At 59.3% G+C, this 19,095-nt stretch overlaps 1 protein-coding gene across 6 annotated transcripts in view; it reads right to left on the reverse strand.

Annotated features, from left to right (window-relative positions):
* The window catches only part of DLGAP4 (DLG associated protein 4), a 139,193-nt gene extending 121,956 nt beyond the window's left edge, over nucleotides 1-17,237 (reverse strand). For 3 of the 6 annotated variants that reach the window (XM_033074871.2, XM_033074870.2, XM_033074869.2), the window contains exon 1: nucleotides 17,176-17,236. The gene's annotated coding sequence lies outside the window, so the exon portion shown is untranslated. Of the gene's footprint in view, nucleotides 1-17,175 lie in introns of all 6 variants that reach the window. The other 3 variants (XM_033074872.2, XM_033074867.2, XM_033074868.2) reach the window with 2 other exon arrangements.
* Nucleotides 17,238-19,095: the final 1,858 nt, after the last annotated feature.

The raw sequence follows: 19,095 nt of genomic DNA on the forward strand, positions 1-19,095 counted from the left end.
CCCTGCTGTAATAGAGGGAAGATGAAAAGACCGGGGAAAATTTGCTTCTGTAGCACCTCACAGTTGCTCCAGCTCTGTGCTCTCCATCCTTATTCCTCATTCTCCTTTCCAGGAGCTGTTTGTAACCCTTTGATAACACCCTCCTCTCTCCCAAAAGCCAGTGTCCCATCTTTGCGCTGCCAGAGACACATCACACACCCCTTTGATGTCAGGATAATGTATAAACACAGCCCTGTGTGCGTGTGTGGCAAACAAACACCAGCAGCCAGCTCTGTCCCAGATCCGCTAATTCAGGGAGAAAAGGGGGAAGAAGACATGTTAAAACGACTTCTTGCTGTCCAACACACACATACACACATAGCTGGTCTGGGCAGGTTGTGCTCCCCAAGTGGCCAATGCCAGGGCTAAGCCAGGGACGGACAGGGTCGCGCTGACCCCCACCCTACTGAGCCCTGGGGACAGCCCTGGCAGGTCCCTGTGCCCAGAAGTGACACCTTGCAGCCTGGGCAGAGTGTGGGGCAGTTACAGCAAACAAAGCAGCTCCAACCCCAGGTTTGGCCTAAGGCAGTAAGGATGGACTTGCAGGAAGCCCTCACCCACTGGCAGGACAGGTGCCAGGGCTACTCTGATGAGCCTGGCACACCCTACACCCCATGTCCCTCTCCAGCCCCTGCTCCAGGCTCACAGCACCTGTGGAGCCCCCAGAAACCTCCCACTGTTCCCTCTGTCGAGCCCTTCTGTCTGAGGAGGAGTTTCTCTGATCCAAGTGAGCCAACACATGCCTGGTTAGGATGGAGGATGAGCCCCTGCCCTGCCAGCATGGAGCAGCCCTGGCTCCAGCCTCCAGCCCCAGCCTCAGAAAACCTTCCCAGCCCCGGGGAGCAAGCCCTGACCCCTCCAACCCCACACAGCTCAGGAACACAGGCAGGAACCATCCTAGGAGTGGTTTGGATGTATCCAGCATCTAAAGATGGATGGGCTGCAAGGAATTCTCAGACTCTTGTGTCTCCCCTTGGCTCTTGGCCCCGGTGCCAGCAGGGACACACCCTGCTGCAGACAGGGCATGGTGTGGCCATGGAGGTTGGACAGAGCATTCCAGCTGGGTCGAGGAGCCCCTTTAGCTCCCCCGAGCCAGTGGGAAGCAGCAGCACCGGGAAAACAGGCAGAGCTCGGTGTCCTTCTCCACAGAGCCCCTCCCCACCTCTCACATCCCAGCACCGTTTCTATTTCCATCCTCACATCCTGCTCCTGAAGGGGTTTCGCAACCAGCACATTCCTGACTGTTCCCATCCCGCAGGTCCCCTACAGAGCTGAGTGTGCTGCCAGCACATGGAGGCAGTAGGGTGTGACCCCGCCAATTCCCCGACCACCAAATCCAGTGCTAATGCTGCTGTCAACATTCCCACTGCCCGTGGAGTGCCTGGAGGGGACCACCTGTGCTGGGTGGGCCTCTGGTTTGCCTAAAGCAGCCAGTGATGCCTGGGGCCACCAACTCGTCCCTGGGGAGCGTGACAAGCTGGCAGGCTGGCAGGCAAGCCCACGGCAGTGATGATGGCTCGGGCTCCGTGTGACTGCCTCGGGCTCTTGCTCATCCCGGCTTCGTGACTCACAGCCCTGGCAGCGCAGGAGGGGCCGGGGGCGTGGGGGACATTCGCTCAAGTACGGGGTCAGGCTGGGACCCTGTGCCATCAGCAGTTCACTGCAAGCCACTCACAGTCAGGCCTGGCTTGAGGCTTGTCTTCCAGTTCATCCCCAGAGGAACTCTCACTTCCCGACCCAGAACTTTCTGTAAAAACAGGGACTGCAGTGAGCGCAGTTCATGAGGGTCCTCATCCTCTGCTCCGTGCTGCCCCTCCATCCCACAGACACCTCCTGCTGCTCCTCGGGGAGCTGGGGGCTCTCACCATTCCCTCATGGACACATGGGCAGCTGCAGCTGTGGGCTGGGTTACAAGAACAGCTCCAGAACTGAGCATGTGGCTCCTGAAGCCTCCCCTGCCTTTCTCCTTTTCCCTCTGGCTCTGCTGCAGATCCTCAGCATCGGGGGAGCTGTGGGGGGGCTGGGGCTGGGGGGAGCACGGACAAGATGATGGTCTTCTTGTCCGTGCTGTTCTTCCCCTCTCGGAGCGCCCGACGGCTCTGCCCCGGTAATGGCAATCCAGGAGAGGCTGGGTTTATCTAAGCCGGAGTCACCCGGAACCCTGCTCGTCATTAGCGGTGAGTAAAGCGCGGTGAGTCACTGCTGCCATTACCCGCACTCGCTAAAGGCAGGGAGATGCAGCAGCACAGTGCTGTTCCCTGAAGTCACTGCCTGGAGCTCCTGCCTTCCACGGGATCTCTGCACTGCGACCTGGGCCGGCTCTGTCCCCGCCCTGCTCCACGGGTGGCTGTCCCCAAGGCCGCGTCCCCGGGCCAGGCTCTTCACCAGGGCTGGCATGCTGAGCCGTGCCTGCCCCACTCCCCTGTGCTTCCCTCCAACTCCAGCGTTTCTAAAGGTTAATGCATGCAGGACACTTGTGCTTTTCCCCAGCTAATTGATGCTAAAGACACCGCCCGCACGGAGCTGCTCGGTGCCACCGTGGTGAGGGCAGGGTGACCCTGTCCCTCGTGCTGCTGCCCTCGCTCTGCTACAGCCTGAGCCTGCCTGCCACCCGTGCCCATCAACCCAGGGCTGTTTGTGAGCCCAACACCAGAGGCCACCCCACTGCCTGTCACCTTCCCCTGGCTCAGTCCCGCTCCACACCACGGCCACTGTCCCGTCCCTGCCCCTGCAATGCAGGGAAGCTGCTGGGACCCCCGGGACCCCCCCTCCATCCCCACCCTGCCTTGCTCCTGTGCTCTGTCCGAGGGCCACACAGAGGCGCTGGCACTTGGGTTAAGCTGCGGTTGTCACACCAAACTGCTGCTCTGCACACTGCCTTGGATGGCCCCAGCTCAGCCTCTCTCCCTGCCCATCCAACCCGGGGCTGCTCCTGCTCTCCGTCTTGTGTCTCCTCAACTCACACCCTCACCCGCTCCTCTTTTACTTCTTGTTTTTCAACTTTTGGTCTTTTTTTCCATCTTTCTGCTCCAGGTCTCATCCCTATCGCTGAAAACACAAACACCAGCACACCTAAAACCAGACCCCTGCTGGGATGGGTTTGCCCTGGGGGGTTACCCTGGCCCCAGCCTATCTCCAGTGTGGCCATGCCCAGCTTGTTTGCCAGTGCTGTGTAGGGCCCTGGTGACCAGGGACAGTCCCCTGCCACTGCCACCACTGTGGGGACAGCAGGAGGTGACCTGTGACCCTACTGCTGGGGATGCTGTGCTGGGTACCACAATGAGAAATGAAAATGCCAAAATTCTGAAGAAAGCAGAAGGCTCATGGAACCTGAGAAGGCAGAGCAATTCCTGCAGGCACCAAGAGGACCCTGCACCACACAGCCCTCATTCTTGCCCCGAGAGCTCTGCTCCACGCTGCCATCCCCACGTCCTGCCCCAGCTCAGGGCGAGACACTCAGATCTTCCTATTCAAACGGATTACAAATTACTGTCTGATCCACTAATTAGGACGGGAAGATGAGTGTGCTTCTGACAGTGTGTTTAGCAGCCATTTAGAAATTGTTCTGAAGGCAGTGTGGTGCCACGAGCCCTGCACCGTGAGGGGCCACATCTGCTCCAGCAGCAAGCCCAGGACCACCCCTCCAGCCCTGCTGCCAGCAGCGCTGCCCGACCCCATTCTCGCTCCCAGAGCTGGCCCTGCCCCGCTACAAAGCTCCCAAGGATGTCCCCAGGCCATTTGGCTCCCAGCCCTGCTGCTATTACTTCGTATTTATTTAACAAAATTAAAACCTGCTTAGTGGGGCCAGTGAAGGCAGGGCAGACAAATCGGATCTGCTGCTGCTGTGGCTGCTGCCAGGGAAGGGCAGCCTGGCGCCGGGCTGGGGGGACAGGACCCTCCTTCCCATGATGGGAAGTGCCACCAGAGGCTAGGCAGCAGCAAAAGCACCCCAGCTCCCTACACCCAGGCCTCCTGTGTGACACGGGCTGGGTCTGGCTGGGTCAGGACTCCAAAAACAAAGGTCCATGCTGGGCTGGGGCTCCCTGAGAGCTGTGGGTCGTGGGGTGCAGCTAGGCATGGCCACACCTCTGAGAGGAGCCCCCAGCCCTGTGCCCACCTGCTGGGCATGGCAGGCAGGAGCCTGTAGGGTTTGCGTGATGCCAAGTGCACGGAGGCTGCTCTGGACCCTTCAGGCAGCGTCCAGGCACGGGACACTGCCCCAGCCCAGGAGGGCCCTCAGCCCCTTCCAAGTCCTCGCTGTCCCTGGCAGGGCCCCTGTGTCCCCTGTAGCTTCTAGCAGGACCAGCTCCAGGTCAGGCAGGAGCACAGGTGGGCCCAGAACACCTCAGGAACAGCTCCACAGCCTTGGTTTTCCCAAGACTCATCCTAGTGCATGTCCACTCCCCAGCATCACAGCCCTTCCAAACCCCACTCCAGTGACAGGCACAAAGCCAGGAGGCTCATTTCCCTCCCTATGTGCTCCAAGACTATTCACGGTAGAGAGCACAGAGCCAGAAGCACAAGCCACATCCCCAGGGCACCAGGGCAGGGATACCCCTGCCCTCCAGTCCCGTAGGACCCCCCTGGGGTCTCCCCCCCTGCTGCCCCTGGGCACTGAGCCAGCCCTGGCACAGCCCTGCCACAGCATCGCCTAACACAGGATTGCAAAGCTACTGGGAAAGCAGAGGGAGGGGTGGTAAGCCTCAGGCACCCACAGAGGAGCAGCTTCACCACAGAGCCTGGCCCAGCCATTACCAGAGGAGTTACAGTGCCATTAATGAGTGCTTTCAATTTTAATGAAGTTAATCTACCTCTAAAAGCTCTTTATGCCCACAAACATATGAGCTGAGAGAGAACAGGACCTGCAGCCACATTTTTTACAGCATTTGAGCATGAGTTTTGCAGCCACCTATTTCCCAGCAGAGCAGTTGAGGGAAGAAGATCCCTTGCCCAAACTGCAGCCCCTCCACTGTGCCAGTTACATGTGGATATCCATGGCCTTCCAGGAAAAGCAAGATCCTATGTTCCCATGATGATAAAAGTTACAAAAACAGTGAATTTCAGTGAAAAAATAGATATTGTCTTTTCTTGGCTGGGGAGGAGAGATGGTGCTGGCAGAGTGAGGTGCTCAGGGAGGTGATAAGAATCCCTGCCCAGCACAGCCCCCAGGCCCCTGGGCTCTCCCTGTACCCTGCATGCTGCCAGACAGGCCCTCACAGCAGGAGCTGTGCTGGGGCTGTCTCCAGCCCCCAGCAGGTCCTTGTCTGCATTGCCAGCTGAGGAGCATTTTTCCAATGTCTCCTGTTACTCCTAGAACAGGGTGCAGGTGCCCTGGGTTTTATTCCCTGGCTCCTTTCCAGTTTCACCTTTCTGATCACTGGGGAAAACTGGAGAGCTGGAGCTTGATTTAAACCTGGCATGACCTCCTCAAACCCACAGGTCTGGATTTATTCCTACCTCTTCCTTGCGAATCTCCTCGTGAACTGCCCTTCCCCAGCAATGCCAGCAGGTCCCTGAGGAGCTGCTCCTTCCCTCCTGCAGTGGAGGACAGACAGAGCGACCCTGCCCAAAAACGTCCAGCTGAGCAGAAACCTTCCCATCCCACCTGCAGAGTGAGGGAGGAGCAGGAATGGCACAGCTGGTTAAAGCATGTCAGGGGACAGGAAGGTTTTCCCCCAGCAGAGGCAGGCAGGGCTCTGAGGGCTCCGTGCTGGGCTGCAACTGCTCTGATCCTGGGGAGAAGCACAGGAGGGATGGCCTGGGGCTCTCTCTGGCCACAAAGACCCCACTGAGACCCTTTTTGAGGAGTGTCTGAGCTGGTTCCAGGGCAGAGCTGAGTTCTCTCCACCCATACTGGTGGTTTGCTCTTCACCATTCTGTCTCTCCAACCAAAAATACTTCTCCCTCCAGCCTGCCCCAGCCTCTGGCAGCACTGCAAAGGTCAAGAGATGCTCTGTGCCATGGGAGCCCTCAGCAACACCCAGTCCTGCTGCCACCCCTGCTCCTCTTGCACTGTTCCCACAGCTCTGTCACAGCCCAGTGGGTCTCAGGAAAACTTAGGAGGCTCCCAACAGCTCTCCTACACTGGGCCCTTACCACAGGCTGCTATAGGGACCTTCCTGCACCAGCACTGAGGCAGGGCAGCCCCACCTGCACCCCCCTCTCAGGGCACTGCACAGGGCCAGCACTCAGGGTGAGCCAGGGCTCCTCCTCTCACCAAGTTCCCCAAAGGCCACAATGTGCTGTAACTTCTCCTCATGGAAAATGTCCCCATGTGTCCCCCAGCCCCAGGCAACCCTCAGGGGGTGACTTCCTGCCCATGGTTGGAAATGCTCTTCTCCTTCCTGCTCCTCTCACTGCCGTGAGAGCAGCTCCAATAGCCCAGCTCTGAGCCCAAGGCACAGGGAATATCCCTTCACACCCTCTGAGACAGGAAGGTTACAGCAGCTTCCCAGCTCCACTGGAAACCAGTAGCTCAATGTAAACAGACATTTGTGGAAATAAAATTCTTCTTAGCTTTCTCTGAAATTTGCTTCTGTCCACAGAGCCTTGGCTGCTTCTGCCACAGGCTATGGGATGGTTTTGGAGCACCAACAGATCCACCCTGGACCAAGATGGGAACCTGACAGAGGGATCCTGATGGACCTGGCTTGGCCTGAGCACATTCCTGTGGAAGAGGCTGGAGGAATGGGGATACCAAACACATTCCTGGCTTCTTGGCAGGGGCAAAAATGGCTGGATTTGATGGTTTTGAGGTCAGAATCACAAAGCAGGAGTTCCTACAGAACCAGAGAATATCCTGATCTGGAAGGGACCCACAAGGATCACTGAGTCCAGCCCCTGTTCCTGCACAGACACCCCAACACCCCCACCCTGGGCATCCCTGGCAGCGCTGTCCAAACGCTCCTAGAGCTCTGGCAGCCTTGGGGCCGTGACTGTTCCCTGGGGAGCCCGGCACGCTCTGGGGGAATAGCCTTTCCCTGATATCCAGCCTAACCCCCCCCCTGACACAGCTCCAGGTGGTAATTATCAAATACAACTCATCTTCATGGGGATGAGCAGTCCTGGAGGGTGTGGTCTGGGACGTGTGGAATGCTCTGGGGCAGAGATGCTCAGCCACGCTGTGTGCCTCAGGCACGGGCATTTCTGAGTACCAGCATGGGTGTTCAGGGGGACAGGGCTCTCCAGAGTCAGAACAGATGCAGTTTGGGGTATTCTCTAATGAGGTTAAAGCTTGACTCAGAGTGGCCCTCTGATCCCTGGCTGTCTGTGGGGCATTGGCTCCAAGGCCAGTTCCATGTCCTGCAGCTGTGGCAGGCATTGGATTTGGTCACTCCATCCCACAGGCAGGAAGGTGGGGTGGACCCAAGTGGGATGAGGGGCTTACCCAGCTCCTGCCACCATCACCTCCCTGACCCTCTTCTGCAGGTCAGTAGAGTCTCCCAAAGCCACCAAACCCCCAGCAGAGGAGAGGACACGTGGTCATCCAGGCAGAGCTCCCTGCTGGAAGTGGCTCACCTTCGCTGGGACAAGCAGTGCCACCAAAGTAGGGCTGTGGGGCTCCCAGGGCCGCGGGGCATGGCGGCTCCCGTGGCACAGAACAGGGCGTCTCATCTAATTATATCACCAGTGTCCCACAAAGAGCAGCTGCTAGCTGGGCTGCCCTATTTCCTGAGCCCTGCTTTGGGCCCAGCAGCGCCACACTGGCACCAGGTTGGCACTGGGACGGCCCCAGCCTGGCACTGGGATAGCCCCAGGCTGGCACTGGGATGGCACCAGGATGGCCCTGCTGCCTCCAGCCACAGGAGAGAATGGCACAGCTCCGCACACAGCATGGCCCGGCACGGCCCAGATGGGAGCTTCCTTCTGGGCAGGAGATGGCTGCGTGGGTCTGGGCACTTGAGATGGATTGGTGTATCCATCCCACCCCCCTGACCCTGGCTCATACTGGGTTCCCCACAGACTGTGAGTGATCCCACACTGCCACAAGGTCCAAACACCAAAGCAGTGCCATAGGGACAGGAGCCAGCCCAGCAGGATCCAGCACCCCAAACCTGACAGCGTCCTCACACCTCCTCCTGCCCCTCTCCCTGCCCAGCACTTGCTTTCCAGCTCAGCTCAGCCCCTGCCTCAGGAGGGCCCATCCCCTCAGGGCTGTGGCAGGATCACAGAATCCCAGAATTGGCTTGGCTTGGAAGGGATCTTAAAGCCCATCCAGTGCCATCCTCTGCCATGGCAGGGACACCTCCCACTGTCCCAGGCTGCTCCAAGCCCCATCCAACCTGCCTTGGACACTTCAGGGATGGGGCATGGATAGCAGCCCTGTGCCAAGACCCTCTGGGGGTGGCTGGAGCCATCAGGAGGTAAATGCCACCTCAGGCAGCACAATGGCTCTGCCAGGAGCAAAATCCTCCTGCCCATGATGGAGCAACTGGAATGAACACACCATGCTGGGATTATTCTCTGGTTTGGACAGTACCAGGCAAGGGACTGGGCTGAAGCCAAGGACACTGGTGGTGGAGGGGGTGACACAGAGTCAGAGGATCCCATCCATAATTCTCTGTGTTCACTCTCCCAGAAACTTCACTCTTGAGGTCCTGGCATAAGACTCTCTCTCCTGACAGAGGATCTCTGGATGCTCCAGACTGTCAGCAGCCTGTCCAAAGGGTGCCAGAGACCTGGTCCTTCTGTGCATGCTTGGAGATGCTCCTTGGACGTCCCTGGGAGCTGGTCCTAGGGGACCCCCTCCCTCACTGCAGCCAGCTCAGCCCTGGAACCACTGCTGCTGAGGTACGGGTGGCAGGCATGGTCCTGCTCCCCCAGCCCCATCCCAGGGAAGCCCAGGGGCTGGGGAGTGGCTGGGGGCTGCCGGGGGATGATGGTTTAATCCATGACTTATTTTGGTTGCTAGGTGATCAAATCATCCATCTGCTTGTGACTGGAGAGTACCGTGAGTCAGCCCCTGCCACAGGCAGCAGAGGGGCTCACTCCAGCCCTCCTCCAGCCTGGCCCGGGGCCCTGTGTGCCCAGAGGATGCTCTGACAGCACAGCCTGCCATGGACAGGGGAAACAGGTCTTGCCTGTGGAAGTCAGGCTGCCACAGGGCTGGGGGCATCTTCCCACGTGCTCCTGGAGAACAGGAACCCCCATGGCATCATGCAGAGCACCTCTCAACTGTATCCTCACTGCACTACCTTGAAGTAGGGGTTTTCTCTACTGCATTGGATTTTTTGAAAAAAAAATCTTCCCTATGAGGGTGCTGAGGCCCTGGCACAGGGTGCCCAGAGAAGCTGCGGCTGCCCTATCCCTGGAAGTGTCCAAGGCCAGGATGGATGGGGCTTGGAGCAACCCGATCTATTGGAAGGTGTCCCTGCCCATGGCAGGCAGATAGATTCGGATGGTCTGTGATGTCCTTTCAACGCTTTCAATCTCATTCTAGGATTCAGTGATTCAATCCAGAGCAACTTTGAAGGATCAGATGAGCCCCACTAGAAGTACAGGCAGGTTTGGTGTTCCCCCCGCCCACAGCTCAGCCACCCCAGCACAGCTCAGCAACCCCAGCACCTTTCCCCTTCTGCAGGGACATCCCTACCCCTGCACACTGGGAGCCCAGGGAAAGCCAACAGGCTGCTCAGGAGAGCAAGGCAGAAAGGCAACAGTTTGGGAGAAAATAACATTTTCATAAAGTGTTTGAAGTCATTTGGAGGAGGAAAGTGGGAAGGGAGAGGAATCAGAGTCTCTCTGTGTGTGTGATGCGTGCGTATGTGAGAGTGCGACAACAGGAGCCTCCCTCTCCGCAAAGCAGAAACCATCTCAGTTTCTCAGGTTTGGGAGAGTGTTGAGACACTGGGAAATTAAAGCAATGCCCACAGAACGTGTTTGCAAAGTCCAGCTTCTTCAGTGAGGCACCACGTGTAGGTGCCACACTTGTGCTGCCAGCAGGCGTGTGCTGGGGACGGGCGTTTGGTGCGGGACTGGGGGCTGCCCCTGACCCCTACCCTCTGCCATGTGCAGCCCTTGGGTCTGAAGGCCTGTGAGAGCCACAGGCCTCTGTGGGAACATCAGTGGCCAGCCCCTGCCCATGGCACCCCCAAAGGAGGAGCCCTGCAGCAGGGTGAGGAACACCCTGGATGGCAGAAATGGGCAAAAAACCATGGCAGGGCAGATGGAGCTGCCCCAAGCTGCTTTCTCTGCCTCCTGTCACTGCATGTGGGCAAAAGACTCCCTGACTGTCCCCTCCCTCTTCCCTCACTGCCCTCGTGCTGTGCCAGGGGCTCAGCCAGCACCAAGGCAGCCCTGCAGCATCCCAGCCCCAGTGCCCAGCATCCTAAATCCCGGGAGCTGGGCTGGTGGCCACCCCACTGCTCTGCACAGCCCTTCCAGATCCCCTGGCAGCTATTACGACTTCTTAGTGCAAAGAGACTCATTAATGAAGTGGAAAAGGACGAGGAGGAGCAGGCTGAATGGTTCGTCCTAAGGGACAGTGCAGCAAGGAGGAGGAGGAGGAGGAGGAGAGCGCTCAGCACTGATCTCGGGATAAGTAGCCACCCAAGAAGGGAACGACTGCTTGGAAAATCCCGGGGTGGAAAGGCTGAGGGCAGGCATGGGGGGTGGGAGCCATGCAGGTGTGGGCAGGAATTCAGCCCCCAGCACAGTCACAGTCCCACCCGCAGCACCCTGTCCCCAAAGGCAGGAGGTAAAGGAGACTTGTGGGCAGGAGTGCCGGGCCAGGGGATGCCCTGGAGCTCAGGTGTGTCCATCCCACGGGGCACCAGCACCAGACTGTGAGCTGCAGCTCTCCAAGGCAGTGCTGGGCAGGGAAGAAGAGAGGCAAGGAGGGAGGAGGACAGGTTGGGCTGTGTGGGATGGGTGTTTTTCTCCAGTTCATCGGTTCCCAGTTCCCAAGCTGTCTTTGCAAGACCTGGCTGTTGTGCCTGTGGGATGCACTGCCATGGGACAGGAGAGAGGCACTGACCCCTGGCCAGCAGCCCTGGCTGGGCACAGCCCCAGGAGTGGCGCTGCCCACACCTCAGGTGGGCAGTGCCAGAGCCTGCTGGGGAGCCACAGGAGGGGAAGATTTCCATCCCCCTTGGAGCTCACAGCTCCAAGCAGAAGACAGGAGACATGCAGGTTACAGGGCCACATGGACAGAAGCTGCTGCAGCTCTGAGGCCTCACTCTATTCCTTGGGTCCCCAAACCTAGGGAGCCCCAGTGTGCAGCAGCCTCCTGTCCCCAGGTCACACAGGGGGCTCTGAGCCCACCTAGCCCCCCACTGCTCCTGAGTGAGCAGCGGGAGGGCAGCTGTCCCCTGCTCACAGCCCCAGCTCAGGGCTGGGGACAGGACTCCTGAGCCAGGAAAGGACTGAGGAGCTCATGGGGAGCTTGGGTACCCCATTCCTGCCTGTCCCTTCTGCCTCAACGTGCAGGCACACAATTTCTGGGAGCATCATCCCCTCCATGAGCATCACCCCCTCAGGGAGTGTCACTGCCCATGCTGAGCAGGGGCAGGACACACCTCTGTGCTGTGAAGGTCTGTCTGTCCATGTTCCTCCATATATCCAGTATCCTGCTTGGAAAGCACAATCCAAACCTCGTCCTGCCATGACATTGGTTTTCCCATCCCAGAGGCTTTTCCCCCAGCAGGCAGGTCAGAAAGGGAATGGTACCAGTGGCTGTGAGCTGACAGCTGAGAAATGCTCCATTCTCCAGCCAGCTGAAACACCTCCTAACACATCACTGTCACTGGACTTTGAGCTCTTCCCAAAACTAGCAGCAGTGTCCAGCTGAGACAGGAGGGTGGGCTATTTAGAAAATGCCAAAGCAGCCCTTTCTGATTGTTCAGAAAATCACCTCAAACTATTCAGAGCAAGAAAATCCCTTGACAAAGGACCTTGTCCATCAGCTGGGTCTGCTCAGTCCTAACCCCAGCCCTGAGCCCCAGCTGCCCCAGCAGGGAGGTGGTCCCTGGGGCAAGGCAGCAGGTCCCTGTCCCAGCTGGCTGTGGTGCCCACATCCAGGACTTGCCCCAGCTGAAGCCCCAGAGCAGCCATCACATCTCTACCATGGGAAGGATTGATCGGTCAAGGAAAACAGTGCGGGAGCGTCACCTTCACTCCCACAGTGAAAACTGTGCCATTAAAATCCTCTCTCCTATGACACACACTGAGCCTATTTCCGTAATACTTTGGCAGGGGAATAACATTTTGGCGCCTATAAATACCACAGGGGTGCTGTGTGCTGCTGGAGCAGCAGGACGTGCCCTGCCCACACCGGGAAGGCTCAGCCAACACCACCCTGAGGGTGAAGGACAGGAGAGCGTGGCAAGGCTGTGCCAGCCCCGAGACAGTGGGTGCCTGGAGACTACTGTGGTCAATGGGCACAGAGCAAGACCTGGGCAGGACCCCGGCGGGCAGGGAGCTGAGCCAAGGGAGCACAGAGGCAAGGAAATGGTGGAAAGCACTGGCACTCTGAGGATGCTCCCATAGCAAACTGAGAGGGTCCCTGTGGCTGTAGCCGAGGACTCCAGTCTGACTCAAAGTAGGTTGACACACAACTAACTCCTTTCTGCTCTCCCATGGGGACCCCAGGCACCAACAGAGGCTCCTCAGGGCACGAGGGGATGCCCTGGAACACCCCAGGGACGCTCACTACAAGTACTTCTCAGCTCAGCCGGCAGAAAGAAGCTGCTCCCTGTGGACTCCTGGCTATCAGCTGGACCACCCCAGGATCCAGTGTGAGGAATCAGTGACACCTCCAGCACCTGCTCATCTACCAAGGCCCTGAGACATTGTGGATGAAGAAAATACTTCAGCCCAGCTGAGAGGGAAGCAGTGGGGAGGTGATCCAAGCCTCCCAGCCCCCAGCCAGGCTGTCCAGCCCCCCTGGAATGGCTGGAGCCTGGTGCTGTCACTGTCTGTCACCTGCCAGGGAAAATGGTGTGGGTGGTCCCTGTCCTGCAGAGACACACGGAGACAAACAGCTCAGGGATTGGGATATTAAATACTCAATGTAAGGGGACTCTCATGATGCTTATGACAGGCCTTACCACTTCTCCTGAGCACAAGTGTCACCTCAAAGCTCCTGCAGAGAGCTCAGCTCCTGCAAATCCTCAGCAACAGCCCTGTGGACAACACAGGAGATACAAGGGACACCAAACCCCAAGGTAGCTGTGGGAGGCCTGAGCAAATAGGGCCCTTCCCTGCTGGAGTTGATCAAGAGATGTGCATCGATCAAGAGGTGTACAGAAGGGTCCACATATCCCAGGGACTGCTGAAGCCAGGCTCAGGAACATCTAAACTATCCCACAGCCAGCAGAGTAGGTTTGGGGCTGCCTGTCTCTTTGCCCCTCATCCCATTCTCCCCCAGAGGGCATAAAACCCATCAAGACCATAGAATCACAGGATCAGAGACCAATCTGGGTCAAAAGTGATCTTAAATATCATCTAGTTCCAGCCCTCTGCCACAACATCTCTGTAACAGCTCTGGAAGTTGTGCTGTGCCTCCTTGCAGCAGCTTTGCTCTCTTGGCCAAGAGCTGCAGCTGGGCCTCATTTGAGCAAAGCTCTCAGGAAAGACAATATTCCTGACAGCCCATGGTCCAGAGCCACCAGACAACCACAGGAAAGGCTGACATCCATGGCAGCCTTCCTGAGCAGAGCTGGAGCTGGCACAGGAAGGCTCAACATGGTGGGAACCTTTCCTCTACAACATCTCTGCAGTAAGAAGAGGCTCAGGACCTTTTCCTGCACACCCAAACCATGGGGTCACACACAGAACCCACAGCAGCGTCTACCAGGAGCTGCATGGTTGGTGTAGCCACAGTCTCTGCCTACAGAGGGATCCAAGGGATCTCCCAGAGTAGAGCTATGAGCAGGTACGAGGTGAGGAGCACACCTGCAAACCCTGCCATGGAGAGCAGCACATGCCCAGCCCGGCCTGCAGGAGCTTGGTGCCAAGCCATGGAGTGTGGCTTCAGTAAACTCTGCTGTAGGAACCCAGCTTTCAGTGCCTCACACCTTGAGCTTCCCTCACAGATCTGAGCAGAATCTTCACCCCTGTTTATTCTGCACAGAGCTAAACACACCCCCAAAATGAGAATAACAAAGCTGCCTCACTGCCCAAAAGGACTGCTCCTGACCATCGCAGTAACAGCCGGAGATCTTCTGCAGCCCCTTTGTCTCAGTGATTGTGACCAGAATCCCCCTCCAACAGGCTCCTGGTGGGAGGTGGGTGATGCTGAGCCTGCCCTGGGTGCCCAGCACAGCCCACCCCACTCCCTCAGGAGCTGTGGTGCTGCCATGAGGGGCTGCCTACCCCAGTGGGTCTGGTCCGAGCACAGCCAGCTGCAGATCCTGGGCAGGGTCTCCCCCTGGAAACAGGGCAAGAAAAGCCCCGCTGAGCACCGACTCAGCTCCTTGAACTCCAGCCAAGAGCAAATGGGAGCCAGCCCAGCTCCTGGCAGCCCGGGGCTGCCTGGCCCGGGGCTGGCAGCACTCAGCACGACCTGACAGCCCTGGCCTGAGCTGGGCACCGAAACAGTCCTGGTGGGCTGCTGCCCTGTTCTGCTGCCCTGCACTGCGGATGGGAAGGGGAGGATGTGGGCAGCGAGGAAGGCAGCTGCCATCTGGATCCAGGGCTCTCCATCTCTGCGGCTGCGGCGGTGGCAGCAGCAGCTCGGTGCTGATTGTGGGCAGATTAGAGGGGACACAGCGTGTTCATCCCGAGATCCCGCTGCGCTGTCGCTACCCAGGCTGGAAATAAAGCCTCGTTTTTCATGCAAAGATGCACAATGGTTAACAGGGAAAAGCTTGCCTGGGAGGCATGCAGGTAGCAAACCAATTTCCAAACGGGTCTCCAATTACTCCTGATGGTTATTCGATTTACATTTCTTTTCTGGCTCACCAGATGTTGATGCCCCGAGGGTGAAATCGGGCCCAGCACGAGGGTGTGGGAAGGTGCAGGAGTCTCCTGCTGCAGAGTGGCATGTTTCCCTGGAGCTGCTCCGTTCCTCGCCACTCACAGCCGTGCTTCCAACCATACCCGTGCGTCATGGACACGGGAGAGGAGAGAGGGAGTCGGGCTGCTGCAGACACTGGAGCCTCATCTGCCAAGCCCAGAGCTGGAAAAGTCTCATTTTCCTGTCGGCACAAGCGGCAGCCCCATATCCCAGAGCAGGAGAGGCAGCTTCCTTTGAGAAGCCCCTGGGCTGGCTCTGTGCTCTGCTTCCTCGGGGAAGCAGTTGGAGGTGGATTTGCGAGGCTCCAAGAGTCCATTTTGCAGGCAATGATCCAAGATGCCCAGGTCCTGTAGAACGCCAGCCCCATGCCTCTGCACGGACACGGCTGCTCCTGGCCCCACAGCAGGCACGGGGTCAGGAAGGTCACCAAGGCTCTGCTCCTCAAAGGCACGTTGATGCCAAACTCCAATGGAAATGATGGCAACAAGGCTCTAAATCCCGTTCCTGCCCAGGCCTCATCCTGGATATTCCAGATTTTGATGCTTTTGCGTCATGGCAAAGGCCAGAGAGGAGTTTGTTATGTGGTACCTCTCTCCTGAAGGGCACTGGCACGTGGGGGAGGACTGGCACATGGAGGGGATATTTGTCTTCCCCTTCAAAAGTCTAATGATAGTGCAATTACCCAACCACCACTCTGGGACTGATCCAGGCCCCTGGTGCAGCTGTGTAGAGGCTCCAGGGCTGGCACACAGGGACAGGGACAGCAGGCACTGACCTGCCAGGCACTGCCAGCCAGATCCATTCCCTGCCAACTCCACTCCCCACAGCCCCATGGCTCTGGGCAAGCTGGAGCACCTTTACTCGAGAAAACCCACTGGAAGAAGGGCGAGGGTCGGGCAGAGGGGTGAGGGTCAGGCAGCTCTACACACTGCGAGCCATCCTGGCCAAAGGCAAGGACAGGGCACATCCCAGGCACAGCAAACACAGGCCGAGGCCATGCTCGACAGGGTGGCCACTCGTGGCATGGGGACAGGTACCCAGAGACCACGGGGGGCTGCAGCCAGGCTGGGGCCCGGTGGGAGCAGACAGCCCAGGCACGGGCATGCTCACACAGCTCCCCACAGAGCCCTCTCCCTCCATCACCCCTGTGGCGTCCCTGGCACACACCTCCAGCCCCCACACCCTGCACACCCGCAGGGACATCACCCCTGACCACTGCACACGCGTGTGTGTGACACACACCCCCAACAGGGCACACACACCCAGAAGGGCACACATCCCCCGAGAGGGGCGCACACACCCCCAGAGAGGGACACGCACTCCAGAGGGGCACACACACACTCCAGAGGGGCACACACACACATCCAAGGGGAACACACGCACATCCAAGGGAAACACACGCACATCCAAGGGGAACACACGCACCCCGAGCGGGCAAACACACGCCGGGACTGGGGCCGCTCCCCCACCCCGGCTCTCTGCGAAGGGCATGCACCGGGAAACGGGGCCACCCTCAGCCCCGCAGCTCGACCCCCGTGGGTCCCGCAGCCGGCGCGGCTCTGCAGCGGGTGCCCCGCACACGCCGGGCCGGGGGTTCCCGCACACGCACATATTTGTGATGCGGGGAGCAGCGAGGCAGCGGCGGGGCCGGGCTCTGGCGTGGCTCCCGCACCCCTGCGCAGCCGCGGCCCCGCCACGCCGCAGCCCGCACCGGCAGCCGGCCGCCCCTGCCCCGCACGGACACGCGTGGGGTGGGCTGGGCCACGCCCCCCGGGTGTGCGGGATCTCTCTCACGCACACGCACACACACACACACACACACACACACACGCACACGCACACGCACGCACTGAGCCCGGTTGCTCCGCAGCCGCTTAACTCCTTGTTGCCCGTTCCCGCACCAGCCAGCCCAGCCCTGCACCAGCCAGCCCAGTCCCGCACCGTCCGGCCATCCACCCCGCACCGCCCGGCCACAAACCCCGCACCGTCCGGCCATCCCTCCCGCACCAGCCGGCCCCTTCCCGCACCGCTCACACCTTCACCCCATACCGTCCATCCCTCCACCCCGCACCGTCAAAGCCGTTCCTCGCACCGTCCGTACCTTGGCCCCGCACCGTCCATCCCCGCGCCCCGCACCGCCCTCCCGGTCCTCTCCCATTCCTCCCGCAGCCCCTCCTCACCTGGCCCGGCCGTGCGGGTCCCGCGGCGAGGCAGCGCCCGCTCCTCGCAGCGCCCCGGTGGGCTGGGCGGGGGGCCCGGTTCGGCTCGGCCCGGCCCGGCCCGGCCCGGACCCGGCCGCTGGCCGGCCCCGCTGCCCCCCTGCCCGCGGCGCGGTGCGGCCGCCTCGCCCCTATGCGGAGGCTGGAGCGGCACCGAGGCGATGCCCATTCATTCAGCTTGGCCCCCGCAGCCCTCCCCTTCCGCCCCGCGCCCCAGCCGCCTGCATGGAGGGGGCTGGCGATGCTGCAGCGGTACCCAGAGCCCCCGGAGAGCACAGTGCGGAGAAGAGGGAGGGAGAGGAGGAGGAAGGAGAGCAGAAGGAGGGAAGAGGAAAGAGGGAGAGGGAGATGGCTGCCCCCAAAACCAGAGCTGGATCTGGAAAAGACTCTGGGATTTCCACCAGGAAATCAGGGCAGGGAGCGGAGCGGGGCCGGCGCAGCACCCCCGCCCCGCCCGGCACGGCAGCCCCAGCCCGGCTCCCGGGGATGCCAAGCCAGAAGCGGGCACTGCGAGCGGTGGGCACGGCCCCGCGCGGGGCCAGGGCAGGGCACGGGTCCCCTGGAGAACCCAGATGTCCCCTCTAAGACAGGGGGCTGACCCAGCTGGGGGGCACCAACCACCAACCACCCCAGCCAGGAGCTTGGCTTTAAGGGCGTGGAAAGCTTGGGGGGCACCTTTTGGTGGTGTTGCCAACCTGGTGTGCAGGAGCTGCACGCTTGGTCCCCCATCTGCCCTTTTTGCAGAGCCCAGCTTTGCTCAGATGCCCCTGTGCCTGTTCGCCCTCACGCACAGTCAGGACCCCCTCAAATTCACCAGGGTCCTAACCCCCAAGATAACGTCCTGCATGCCGCATCAAAATTTCTCAGCTTTTCCTAATCTGGGTCTTGCTTAACCCTCTGGAAAATAATCTACTGACCATCTGCCACAGTGAAATTCATTTACAAACTCACACAAATTAGGCTCAACTGTTCACTTCCCGCTCCTCTTCTGCTCAGGACTTTTGTTCACTCTAGTGCACGTGTGTTTTCCTGCCCATGGACAGGGGTGACATTGCCATGAACTGGGGTGACCTTGCCAGTGCTGGGCTGGTGGGCAGTGCCTGCTCCTGACACTCTCGGATCTCAGGGTGCTTTCTCCCAGCAGGATGGCATTCCCATCCCATGATAGAATTCCCATGCCTTGATGGCATTGCCATGCCCAACCTTGCCATGGACAGGAGTGACCTTGCCATGGGCTGGTATGTCCTTGCCAGCTCTGGGCTGCAGGGCAATGCCTGCTCCTGACACAGTCTCAGATCTCAGGGTGCTTTCTCCTGGTGGGATGGTGTTCCCATGCCATGATGGCATTTCCATGCCCAGCCTGCAGAGTCCTGTCCTAGGGAAGGCTGAGGAGCCTGTTTGGGGAAACAACCTCTCACTCTCTGCCTGCCATTGGAGGTGTGTGCAGGGCAGATGAGGAGCTTTCATGGGTCCAGGCAGGACAGAGAGCAAGAGTTCTTGGATTTCCCTCTGCCAGGGATTCCCAGCCTGACCTCAGGCGATCCAGGTATTGATCCAGGTATTGGTGGTTACAGAGATGATTATGAATCTGTGGATTTTGCTGTTTTGGGATGTCTGGCCAGGGCTGCCCCATGGGAGTGAGGTGATTGGAGCTAGGACTGCTCAGTTCAGTGAAACACCTCAGCAGTCTCTGCACCTGAGTTAGAGCCTGGCCTGAGGGGTGGGAGCAGCTACTACGTGCATTTTCCCATCCCTTTGCCCTGGTGCTTTTGCAAATGGAGAGCTGGCTTTCTGGGGAAGACGCTTCATTCTCTGAGGAAAATGGAAATATACAGATTTTTTTTTTTTCCTTCCTGTAGCAGATTCAGCAAAAGTGCAGCT

This window comes from Catharus ustulatus, chromosome 17 (assembly GCF_009819885.2).
Source record: "Catharus ustulatus isolate bCatUst1 chromosome 17, bCatUst1.pri.v2, whole genome shotgun sequence".
In the NCBI taxonomy this organism is placed as follows: Eukaryota; Metazoa; Chordata; class Aves; order Passeriformes; family Turdidae; genus Catharus; species Catharus ustulatus.